General features: G+C 24.6%; 3 long non-coding RNA genes across 4 annotated transcripts in view; all 3 read right to left on the reverse strand.

Annotated features, from left to right (window-relative positions):
• The window catches only part of LOC132924594 (uncharacterized), a 231,217-nt gene extending 219,410 nt beyond the window's left edge, over window positions 1–11,807 (reverse strand). Inside the window, exon 1 of one of the 2 annotated variants that reach the window (XR_009661349.1) lies at window positions 11,681–11,807. This is a non-coding gene — a long non-coding RNA (uncharacterized LOC132924594). Of the gene's footprint in view, window positions 1–11,658 lie in introns of both variants that reach the window. The other variant, XR_009661348.1, reaches the window with a different exon arrangement.
• Window positions 174–2,966, reverse strand: LOC132927120 (uncharacterized). The gene is made up of 2 exons (XR_009661631.1): window positions 2,038–2,966; window positions 174–466 (listed from the first exon to the last, which is right to left on the reverse strand). It is a non-coding gene; the product is annotated as an uncharacterized LOC132927120 (long non-coding RNA).
• LOC132927818 (uncharacterized) lies at window positions 4,882–6,871 on the reverse strand. The gene is made up of 2 exons (XR_009661849.1): window positions 6,746–6,871; window positions 4,882–5,174 (listed from the first exon to the last, which is right to left on the reverse strand). It is a non-coding gene; the product is annotated as an uncharacterized LOC132927818 (long non-coding RNA).
• Window positions 11,808–12,035: the final 228 nt, after the last annotated feature.

Raw genomic sequence — 12,035 nt, forward strand, 5'->3', positions numbered from 1 at the left:
TATCTATAGAAGTTAATAATAGTAAATTAGAATCATTTACTTAATCTAATGGTCTGGATTTCATGACACTAACTTAAGAATTGAGTGTTTTATAAGCAGATAATAATATGAATTTTTTTATATTCGTAAAGATTATCATATAAAAATGGATGTTTTATAGTGTTTATGAAACATCAGCTCAAATGAAATGTATACAAGTTAATAATGGTAACTCTTATGAATGAAAATTACAAGTCAAAGGTGTTAACTAAAATTTTATTCAGATTATTAACGAATCTCAATTGTTTCACTGCCATTAATTTACTATCAATTATATTCAATAACCCTTACACGCACATTACATAAACCCAATATTATTAGCAGTATCTTCTAGTCCATTTTCAGCATAGGATGTTGATACTTTCTTAAGTGGTAGAAATGTGAATTCATGTTTCTGCATGCCTTGAGTGATCTGACATACGTCAATCTGAAAAAATGTAGTAAGTTAATAATGTATAATTGTTAAAGAATAACTTGAGAATTTAGTATTTTATAAGCAGTTAAAAATATGAATATAAAATACGAGTCAAAATAATCATATTAAAACATGTCTTTTAGTGTTTATGAAGCATCAGCTTAAATGAAATGTATGCAAATTAATAATTTTAAATTAGAATCAATTTCTTAATATAGTGGTCCAGGTTTCAAGAGATTAACTTGAGAATTGTGTGTTTTATAAACAGTTAAAAAAATGAATTTTTAATATTCGTCAAAATTATTATACAAAATCATGTTTTATAGTGTTTATGAAGAATCAGCTTACATAATATCTATAGAAGTTAATAATAGTAAATTAGATTTATTTTCTTAATATAGTGGTCCAGGTTTCAAGAGATTAACTTGAGAATTGAGTGTTTTATAAGCAGATAATAATATGAATTTTTAATATTCGTAAAGATTATCATATAAAAATGAATGTTTTATAGTGTTATTAAAGTATCAGCTTAAATGAAATGTATGCAAGTTAATAATGGTAAATTAGAATCATTTTCTTAATATAGTGGTCCTGGTTTCAAGAGATTAACATGAGAATTGTGTGTTTCATAAACAGTTAAAAAAATGAATTTTTAATAATCGTCAAAATCATCATATAAAATCATGTATTATAGTGTTTATGAAGAATCAGCTTACATAATATCTATAGAAGTTAATAATAGTAAATTAGAATCATTTACTTAATCTAATGGTCTGGATTTCATGACACTAACTTAAGAATTGAGTGTTTTATAAACAGTTAAAAAAATGAATTTTTAATATTCGTCAAAATTATCATATAAAATCATGTTTTATAGCGTTATTGAAGTATCAGCTTAAATGAAATGTATGCTAGTTAATAATGGTAAATTAGAATCATTTTCTTAATATAGTGGTCCTGGTTACAAGAGATTAACATGAGAATTGTGTGTTTTATAAACAGTTAAAAAAATGAATTTTTAATAATCGTCAAAATCATCATATAAAATCATGTATTATAGTGTTTATGAAGAATCAGCTTACATAATATCTATAGAAGTTAATAATAGTAAATTAGAATCATATACTTAATCTAATGGTCTGGATTTCATGACACTAACTTAAGAATTGAGTGTTTTATATACAGTTAAAAAAATGAATTTTTAATATTCGTCAAAATTATCATATAAAATCATGTTTTATAGCGTTATTGAAGTATCAGCTTAAGTGAAATGTATGCTAGTTAATAATGGTAAATTAGAATAATTTTCTTAATCTAATGGTCTGACTTTCATGACACTAACTTCAGAATTCACTGTTTTATAAGCAGTTAAAAATATGAATATAAAATACGAGTCAAAATAATCATATAAAAACATGTTTTATAGTGTTTATGAAGTATCAGCTTATATGATATATATGGAAATTGGTAATGATAAATAAGAATCATATACTTAATCTAATGGTCTGGATTTCATGACACTAACTTTTTGTTACACTACTATTAATTGACTATCAATTATATTCAATATTCATTACTCGTACTATGCATAAAACTATTATTATTATCAGGATCGTCCAGTCCATTTTCAACGTAGGATGTTGAAACTTTCCCATGTGGTAGAAATGGTAATTCATGTATCAATATGTCCTGAGTATATCTGGTGTACAGCCATCTAAAAAAAAATAGTAAGTTAAATCTGTATAATGGTTGGAGGACAAAACGTCACTACTAGATACCATAAGGAGAACGACAATTTTTATATAACAACTAGTACGTGGACAACACTGAGTAATTCAGAAGTGGAAACTATCAAAACATAAACTAACAGACAAACTTCATTTTTATACAAAATACATGAAAGGAATTTACAATTGAAACTTAAATACAAAAACGAATGTAGAACTGCAAAACATAGATAACAGATGATAATAAATAATAATTATGATAAGCCATAAAAGATAGTACACATGTACCAGAATGTTTTGTAGAAGGAATTCAAATGTATTATGAGTGTAACTAAAGAATACATTTGTACAACAACTGAAAATCGCTCCTTTTCAATACGAAAAAATGTTAAGTTGTATTATTCGTCAAAATTAACTTATAAAATCATATTTTATAGTTTTTATGAAGTAAAAATATCAGGTAAAATGAAAAAAATAAAAGTTAAAAATTATAAATTAGAATCATTTTCTTGATCTAGTAGTCAAGGATCAAGACAGTTACTTGTGTTAACTTCGGGCATAAAATATGAACAATTCGTTTATAATATCAAAAATCTTAATTAATAAATAACGAGTAGACTCAAAATCTAAGTAAAAACAACGACCCGTTACGATACACAGCAGTACGGTGAACGCCACACAACTATCTAGTTTCTTTCTGAGGCGATTCGGCCGACGGATGTCGTCCCTACTACGGCGACGCTCACGCTCTCTGTTGGTGTATACATTTAATATTTGTCTGTTTATAAGCAGATTAAAATAGGAATTCATAATATTTCTCAAACTTATTATATAAAAACATGTTTTTTAGTATTTATGAAGAATCAGCTAACATAATATCTATAGACGTTAATAATAGTAAAAAAGAATCATTTACTTAATATAATGGTCTGGATTTCATGACACTAACTTAAGAATTGAGTGTTTTATAAGCAGATAATAATTTGAATTTTTAATAACCGTCAAAATTATCATATAAAATCATGTATTATAGTGTTTATGAAGAATCAGCTTACATAATATCTATAGAAGTTAATAATAGTAAATTAGAATTATTTTCTTAATATAGTGGTCCAGGTTTCAAGAGATTAACTTGAGAATTGAGTGTTTTATAAGCAGATAATAATATGAATTTTTAATATTCGTAAAGATTATCATATAAAAATGCATGTTTTATAGTGTTATTAAAGTATCAGCTTAAATGAAATGTATGCAAGTTAATAATGGTAAATTAGAATCATTTTCTTAATATAGTGGTCCTGGTTTCAAGAGATTAACATGAGAATTGTGTGTTTCATAAACAGTTAAAAAAATGAATTTTTAATAATCGTCAAAATCATCATATAAAATCATGTATTATAGTGTTTATGAAGAATCAGCTTACATAATATCTATAGAAGTTAATAATAGTAAATTAGAATCATTTACTTAATCTAATGGTCTGGATTTCATGACACTAACTTAAGAATTGAGTGTTTTATAAGCAGATAATAATTTGAATTTTTAATATTCGTAAAGATTATCATATAAAATAATGTTTTATAGTGTTTATAAAGCATCAGCTTAAATGAAATGTATGCTAATTAATAATAGTAAATTAGAATCATTTTCTTAATATAGTGGTCCTGGTTACAAGAGATTAACATGAGAATTGTGTGTTTTATAAACAGTTAAAAAAATGAATTTTTAATAATCGTCAAAATCATCATATAAAATCATGTATTATAGTGTTTATGAAGAATCAGCTTACATAATATCTATAGAAGTTAATAATAGTAAATTAGAATCATTTACTTAATCTAATGGTCTGGATTTCATGACACTAACTTAAGAATTGAGTGTTTTATAAACAGTTAAAAAAATGAATTTTTAATATTTGTCAAAATTATCATATAAACTCATGTTTTATAGCGTTATTGAAGCATCAGCTTAAATGAAATGTATGCAAATTAATAATAGTAAATTAGAATCATTTTCTTAATATAGTGGTTCTGGTTACAAGAGATTAACATGAGAATTGTGTGTTTTATAAACAGTTAAAAAAATGAATTTTTAATAACCGTCAAAATTATCATATAAAATCATGTATTATAGTGCTTATGAAGAATCAGCTTACATAATATCTATAGAAGTTAATAATAGTAAATTAGAATCATTTACTTAATCTAATGGTCTGGATTTCATGACACTAACTTAAGAATTGAGTGTTTTATAAGCATATAATAATATGAATTTTTAATATTCGTAAAGATTATCATATAAAAATGCATGTTTTATAGTGTTATTAAAGTATCAGCTTAAATGAAATGTATGCAAATTAATAATAGTAAATAAGAATCATTTTCTTAATATAGTGTTCCTGGTTACAAGAGATTAACATGAGAATTGTGTGTTTTATAAACAGTTAAAAAAATGAATTTTTAATAATCGTCAAAATCATCATATAAAATCATGTATTATAGTGTTTATGAAGAATCAGCTTACATAATATCTATAGAAGTTAATAATAGTAAATTAGAATCATTTACTTAATCTAATGGTCTGGATTTCATGACACTAACTTAAGAATTGAGTGTTTTATAAGCAGATAATAATATGAATTTTTTTATATTCGTAAAGATTATCATATAAAAATGGATGTTTTATAGTGTTTATGAAACATCAGCTCAAATGAAATGTATACAAGTTAATAATGGTAACTCTTATGAATGAAAATTACAAGTCAAAGGTGTTAACTAAAATTTTATTCAGATTATTAACGAATCTCAATTGTTTCACTGCCATTAATTTACTATCAATTATATTCAATAACCCTTACACGCACATTACATAAACCCAATATTATTAGCAGTATCTTCTAGTCCATTTTCAGCATAGGATGTTGATACTTTCTTAAGTGGTAGAAATGTGAATTCATGTTTCTGCATGCCTTGAGTGATCTGACATACGTCAATCTGAAAAAATGTAGTAAGTTAATAATGTATAATTGTTAAAGAATAACTTGAGAATTTAGTATTTTATAAGCAGTTAAAAATATGAATATAAAATACGAGTCAAAATAATCATATTAAAACATGTCTTTTAGTGTTTATGAAGCATCAGCTTAAATGAAATGTATGCAAATTAATAATTTTAAATTAGAATCAATTTCTTAATATAGTGGTCCAGGTTTCAAGAGATTAACTTGAGAATTGTGTGTTTTATAAACAGTTAAAAAAATGAATTTTTAATATTCGTCAAAATTATTATACAAAATCATGTTTTATAGTGTTTATGAAGAATCAGCTTACATAATATCTATAGAAGTTAATAATAGTAAATTAGATTTATTTTCTTAATATAGTGGTCCAGGTTTCAAGAGATTAACTTGAGAATTGAGTGTTTTATAAGCAGATAATAATATGAATTTTTAATATTCGTAAAGATTATCATATAAAAATGAATGTTTTATAGTGTTATTAAAGTATCAGCTTAAATGAAATGTATGCAAGTTAATAATGGTAAATTAGAATCATTTTCTTAATATAGTGGTCCTGGTTTCAAGAGATTAACATGAGAATTGTGTGTTTCATAAACAGTTAAAAAAATGAATTTTTAATAATCGTCAAAATCATCATATAAAATCATGTATTATAGTGTTTATGAAGAATCAGCTTACATAATATCTATAGAAGTTAATAATAGTAAATTAGAATCATTTACTTAATCTAATGGTCTGGATTTCATGACACTAACTTAAGAATTGAGTGTTTTATAAACAGTTAAAAAAATGAATTTTTAATATTCGTCAAAATTATCATATAAAATCATGTTTTATAGCGTTATTGAAGTATCAGCTTAAATGAAATGTATGCTAGTTAATAATGGTAAATTAGAATCATTTTCTTAATATAGTGGTCCTGGTTACAAGAGATTAACATGAGAATTGTGTGTTTTATAAACAGTTAAAAAAATGAATTTTTAATAATCGTCAAAATCATCATATAAAATCATGTATTATAGTGTTTATGAAGAATCAGCTTACATAATATCTATAGAAGTTAATAATAGTAAATTAGAATCATATACTTAATCTAATGGTCTGGATTTCATGACACTAACTTAAGAATTGAGTGTTTTATATACAGTTAAAAAAATGAATTTTTAATATTCGTCAAAATTATCATATAAAATCATGTTTTATAGCGTTATTGAAGTATCAGCTTAAGTGAAATGTATGCTAGTTAATAATGGTAAATTAGAATAATTTTCTTAATCTAATGGTCTGACTTTCATGACACTAACTTCAGAATTCACTGTTTTATAAGCAGTTAAAAATATGAATATAAAATACGAGTCAAAATAATCATATAAAAACATGTTTTATAGTGTTTATGAAGTATCAGCTTATATGATATATATGGAAATTGGTAATGATAAATAAGAATCATATACTTAATCTAATGGTCTGGATTTCATGACACTAACTTTTTGTTACACTACTATTAATTGACTATCAATTATATTCAATATTCATTACTCGTACTATGCATAAAACTATTATTATTATCAGGATCGTCCAGTCCATTTTCAACGTAGGATGTTGAAACTTTCCCATGTGGTAGAAATGGTAATTCATGTATCAATATGTCCTGAGTATATCTGGTGTACAGCCATCTAAAAAAAAATAGTAAGTTAAATCTGTATAATGGTTGGAGGACAAACGTCACTACTAGATACCATAAGGAGAACGACAATTTTTATATAACAACTAGTACGTGGACAACACTGAGTAATTCAGAAGTGGAAACTATCAAAACATAAACTAACAGACAAACTTCATTTTTATACAAAATACATGAAAGGAATTTACAATTGAAACTTAAATACAAAAACGAATGTAGAACTGCAAAACATAGATAACAGATGATAATAAATAATAATTATGATAAGCCATAAAAGATAGTACACATGTACCAGAATGTTTTGTAGAAGGAATTCAAATGTATTATGAGTGTAACTAAAGAATACATTTGTACAACAACTGAAAATTAGCTCCTTTTCAATACGAAAAAATGTTAAGTTGTATTATTCGTCAAAATTAACTTATAAAATCATATTTTATAGTTTTTATGAAGTAAAAATATCAGGTAAAATGAAAAAAATAAAAGTTAAAAATTATAAATTAGAATCATTTTCTTGATCTAGTAGTCAAGGATCAAGACAGTTACTTGTGTTAACTTCGGGCATAAAATATGAACAATTCGTTTATAATATCAAAAATCTTAATTAATAAATAACGAGTAGACTCAAAATCTAAGTAAAAACAACGACCCGTTACGATACACAGCAGTACGGTGAACGCCACACAACTATCTAGTTTCTTTCTGAGGCGATTCGGCCGACGGATGTCGTCCCTACTACGGCGACGCTCACGCTCTCTGTTGGTGTATACATTTAATATTTGTCTGTTTATAAGCAGATTAAAATAGGAATTCATAATATTTCTCAAACTTATTATATAAAAACATGTTTTTTAGTATTTATGAAGAATCAGCTAACATAATATCTATAGACGTTAATAATAGTAAAAAAGAATCATTTACTTAATATAATGGTCTGGATTTCATGACACTAACTTAAGAATTGAGTGTTTTATAAGCAGATAATAATTTGAATTTTTAATAACCGTCAAAATTATCATATAAAATCATGTATTATAGTGTTTATGAAGAATCAGCTTACATAATATCTATAGAAGTTAATAATAGTAAATTAGAATTATTTTCTTAATATAGTGGTCCAGGTTTCAAGAGATTAACTTGAGAATTGAGTGTTTTATAAGCAGATAATAATATGAATTTTTAATATTCGTAAAGATTATCATATAAAAATGCATGTTTTATAGTGTTATTAAAGTATCAGCTTAAATGAAATGTATGCAAGTTAATAATGGTAAATTAGAATCATTTTCTTAATATAGTGGTCCTGGTTTCAAGAGATTAACATGAGAATTGTGTGTTTCATAAACAGTTAAAAAAATGAATTTTTAATAATCGTCAAAATCATCATATAAAATCATGTATTATAGTGTTTATGAAGAATCAGCTTACATAATATCTATAGAAGTTAATAATAGTAAATTAGAATCATTTACTTAATCTAATGGTCTGGATTTCATGACACTAACTTAAGAATTGAGTGTTTTATAAGCAGATAATAATTTGAATTTTTAATATTCGTAAAGATTATCATATAAAATAATGTTTTATAGTGTTTATAAAGCATCAGCTTAAATGAAATGTATGCTAATTAATAATAGTAAATTAGAATCATTTTCTTAATATAGTGGTCCTGGTTACAAGAGATTAACATGAGAATTGTGTGTTTTATAAACAGTTAAAAAAATGAATTTTTAATAATCGTCAAAATCATCATATAAAATCATGTATTATAGTGTTTATGAAGAATCAGCTTACATAATATCTATAGAAGTTAATAATAGTAAATTAGAATCATTTACTTAATCTAATGGTCTGGATTTCATGACACTAACTTAAGAATTGAGTGTTTTATAAACAGTTAAAAAAATGAATTTTTAATATTTGTCAAAATTATCATATAAACTCATGTTTTATAGCGTTATTGAAGTATCAGCTTAAATGAAATGTATGCTAGTTAATAATAGTAAATTAGAATCATTTACTTAATCTAATGGTCTGGATTTCATGACACTAACTTCAGAATTCACTGTTTTATAAGCAGTTAAAAATATGAATATAAAATACGAGTCAAAATAATCATATAAAAACATGTTTTATAGTGTTTATGAAGTATCAGCTTATATGATATATATGGAAATTGGTAATGATAAATAAGAATCATATACTTAATCTAATGGTCTGGATTTCATGACACTAACTTTTTGTTACACTACTATTAATTGACTATCAATTATATTCAATATTCATTACTCGTACTATGCATAAAACTATTATTATTATCAGGATCGTCCAGTCCATTTTCAACGTAGGATGTTGAAACTTTCCCATGTGGTAGAAATGGTAATTCATGTATCAATATGTCCTGAGTATATCTGGTGTACAGCCATCAAAAAAAAAATAGTAAGTTAAATCTGTATAATGGTTGGAGGACAAAACGTCACTACTAGATACCATAAGGAGAACGACAATTTTTATATAACAACTAGTACGTGGACAACACTGAGTAATTCAGAAGTGGAAACTATCAAAACATAAACTAACAGACAAACTTCATTTTTATACAAAATACATGAAAGGAATTTACAATTGAAACTTAAATACAAAAACGAATGTAGAACTGCAAAACATAGATAACAGATGATAATAAATAATAATTATGATAAGCCATAAAAGATAGTACAAATGTACCAGAATGTTTTGTAGAAGGAATTCAAATGTATTATGAGTTTAACTAAAGAATACATTTGCACAACAACTGAAAATCGCTCCTTTTCAATACGAAAAAATGTTAAGTTGTATTATTCGTCAATATTAACTTATAAAATCATATTTTATAGTTTTTATGAAGTAAAAATATCAGGTAAAATGAAAAAAATGAAAGTTAAAAATTATAAATTAGAATCATTTTCTTGATCTAGTAGTCAAGGATCAAGACAGTTACTTGTGTTAACTTCGGGCATAAAATATGAACAATTCGTTTATAATATTAAAAATCTTAATTAATAAATAACGAGTAGACTCAAAATCTAAGTAAAAACAACGACCCGTTACGATACACAGCAGTACGGTGAACGCCACACAACTATCTAGTTTCTTTCCGAGGCGATTCGGCCGACGGATGTCGTCCCTACTACGGCGACGCTCACTCCCTCTGTTGGCGTATACATTTAATATTTGACTGTTTATAAGCAGATTAAAATAGGAATTCATAATATTTCTCAAACTTATCAAATAAAAATATGTTTTATAGTATTTATGAAGAATCAGCTAACATAATATCTATAGACGTTAATAATAGTAAAAAAGAATCATTTACTTAATATAATGGTCTGGATTTCATGACACTAACTTAAGAATTGAGTGTTTTATAAGCTGATAATAATATGAATTTTTAATATTCGTAAAGATTATCATATAAAAATGCATGTTTTATAGTGTTATTAAAGTATCAGCTTAAATGAAATGTATGCAAGTTAATAATGGTAAATTAGAATCATTTTCTTAATATAGTGGTCCTGGTTTCAAGAGATTAACATGAGAATTGTGTGTTTTATAAACAGTTAAAAAAATGAATTTTTAATAATCGTCAAAATCATCATATAAAATCATGTATTATAGTGTTTATGAAGAATCAGCTTACATAATATCTATAGAAGTTAATAATAGTAAATTAGAATCATTTACTTAATCTAATGGTCTGGATTTCATGACACTAACTTAAGAATTGAGTGTTTTATAAGCAGATAACAATATGAATTTTTAATATTCGTAAAGATTATCATATAAAAATGCATGTTTTATAGTGTTATTAAAGTATCAGCTTAAATGAAATGTATGCAAGTTAATAATAGTAAATTAGAATCATTTTCTTAATATAGTGGTCCTGGTTACAAGAGATTAACATGAGAATTGTGTGTTTTATAAGCAGTTAAAAATATGAATTAGCAATAATTGTCTAAATTATTATGCAAAACCATGTTTTATAGTGTTTATGCAGTGTAAGCTTAAATGAAACATATGAATGTTGATGATGGTAAATAAGAATTATTTTCTTAACATAATGATCAGGGTTTTTAGACACTTATTATATGTTATCCTACTATTAATTGACTATCAATTACATTCTATATTCATTTCATGTACATTGCATAAAACCTTTATTATTATACTAACACACAAACTTCATTCTTATTACAACATTCGTGAAAGCAGTTTGCAGTTGAAACTTAAATACTAATACGAATTACGAATGTAAAACTGCAAATAGATATGAAATATAAATATATAACAGATGATAAGAAATAATAATTTTGAAAAAATTAAAAAAAAATAAAATCGTACATATCTACTAGCATGTTTTGTTGGAATTGAATGTAAAATAAGTGTATATAAAGAATACACTTGTACAATAACTTAAAATTGCCGTTTTTTAATAGACTATGACATAACCATACCTAAAAAATAATACTGATTTGAACATAATAATATCAAATCGTTATTGAATTGGTGTACTGTAAAACATCTATTAAAACTAGACAATTTAAATAACAATACTTTGGAGTATGGTTTAATGAAAATCTAATTATGAAATAAACGTAGTAATAATAAAAAGATTTTTTAAAGCTGAGGCATATTTTAAGAATGAAAATTAAAAGCTCAATTTGTTTACCAATACTATATTCATATTTTTAACAAATTTCAATTGTTACACTACTATTAAGTTACTAGCAATTACATTTTACATTCATTACAAGTACATTGCATAAAATCATTATTATTATCAGAATCTTCAAGTCCATGTTCAATGTAGGATGTTGAAACTTTCCCAAATTCCAAAAATGTTAATTAATGTCTCAGCATGCCTTGAGTTATCTACTATTATACTGTCATCTAAATAAAATAGTCATATATATATGTATAATGGTTAGAGAAATTATAATAATAATGATTGATGAGCAATAAAAGATAATAAAAATCTACCAGAGTGTTGTGTTGAATTTTAATGAAAAAAAAATGTATAAAAAAAATATACTTGTACAATAACTTAAACTTGCTGATTTTCAATATGAAAAAAATATAAATTTGTAATATTTGTATAAATTATTATGTAAA

The sequence above is a fragment of the Rhopalosiphum padi genome, chromosome 3 (assembly GCF_020882245.1).
Source record: "Rhopalosiphum padi isolate XX-2018 chromosome 3, ASM2088224v1, whole genome shotgun sequence".
NCBI lineage: Eukaryota > Metazoa > Arthropoda > Insecta > Hemiptera > Aphididae > Rhopalosiphum > Rhopalosiphum padi.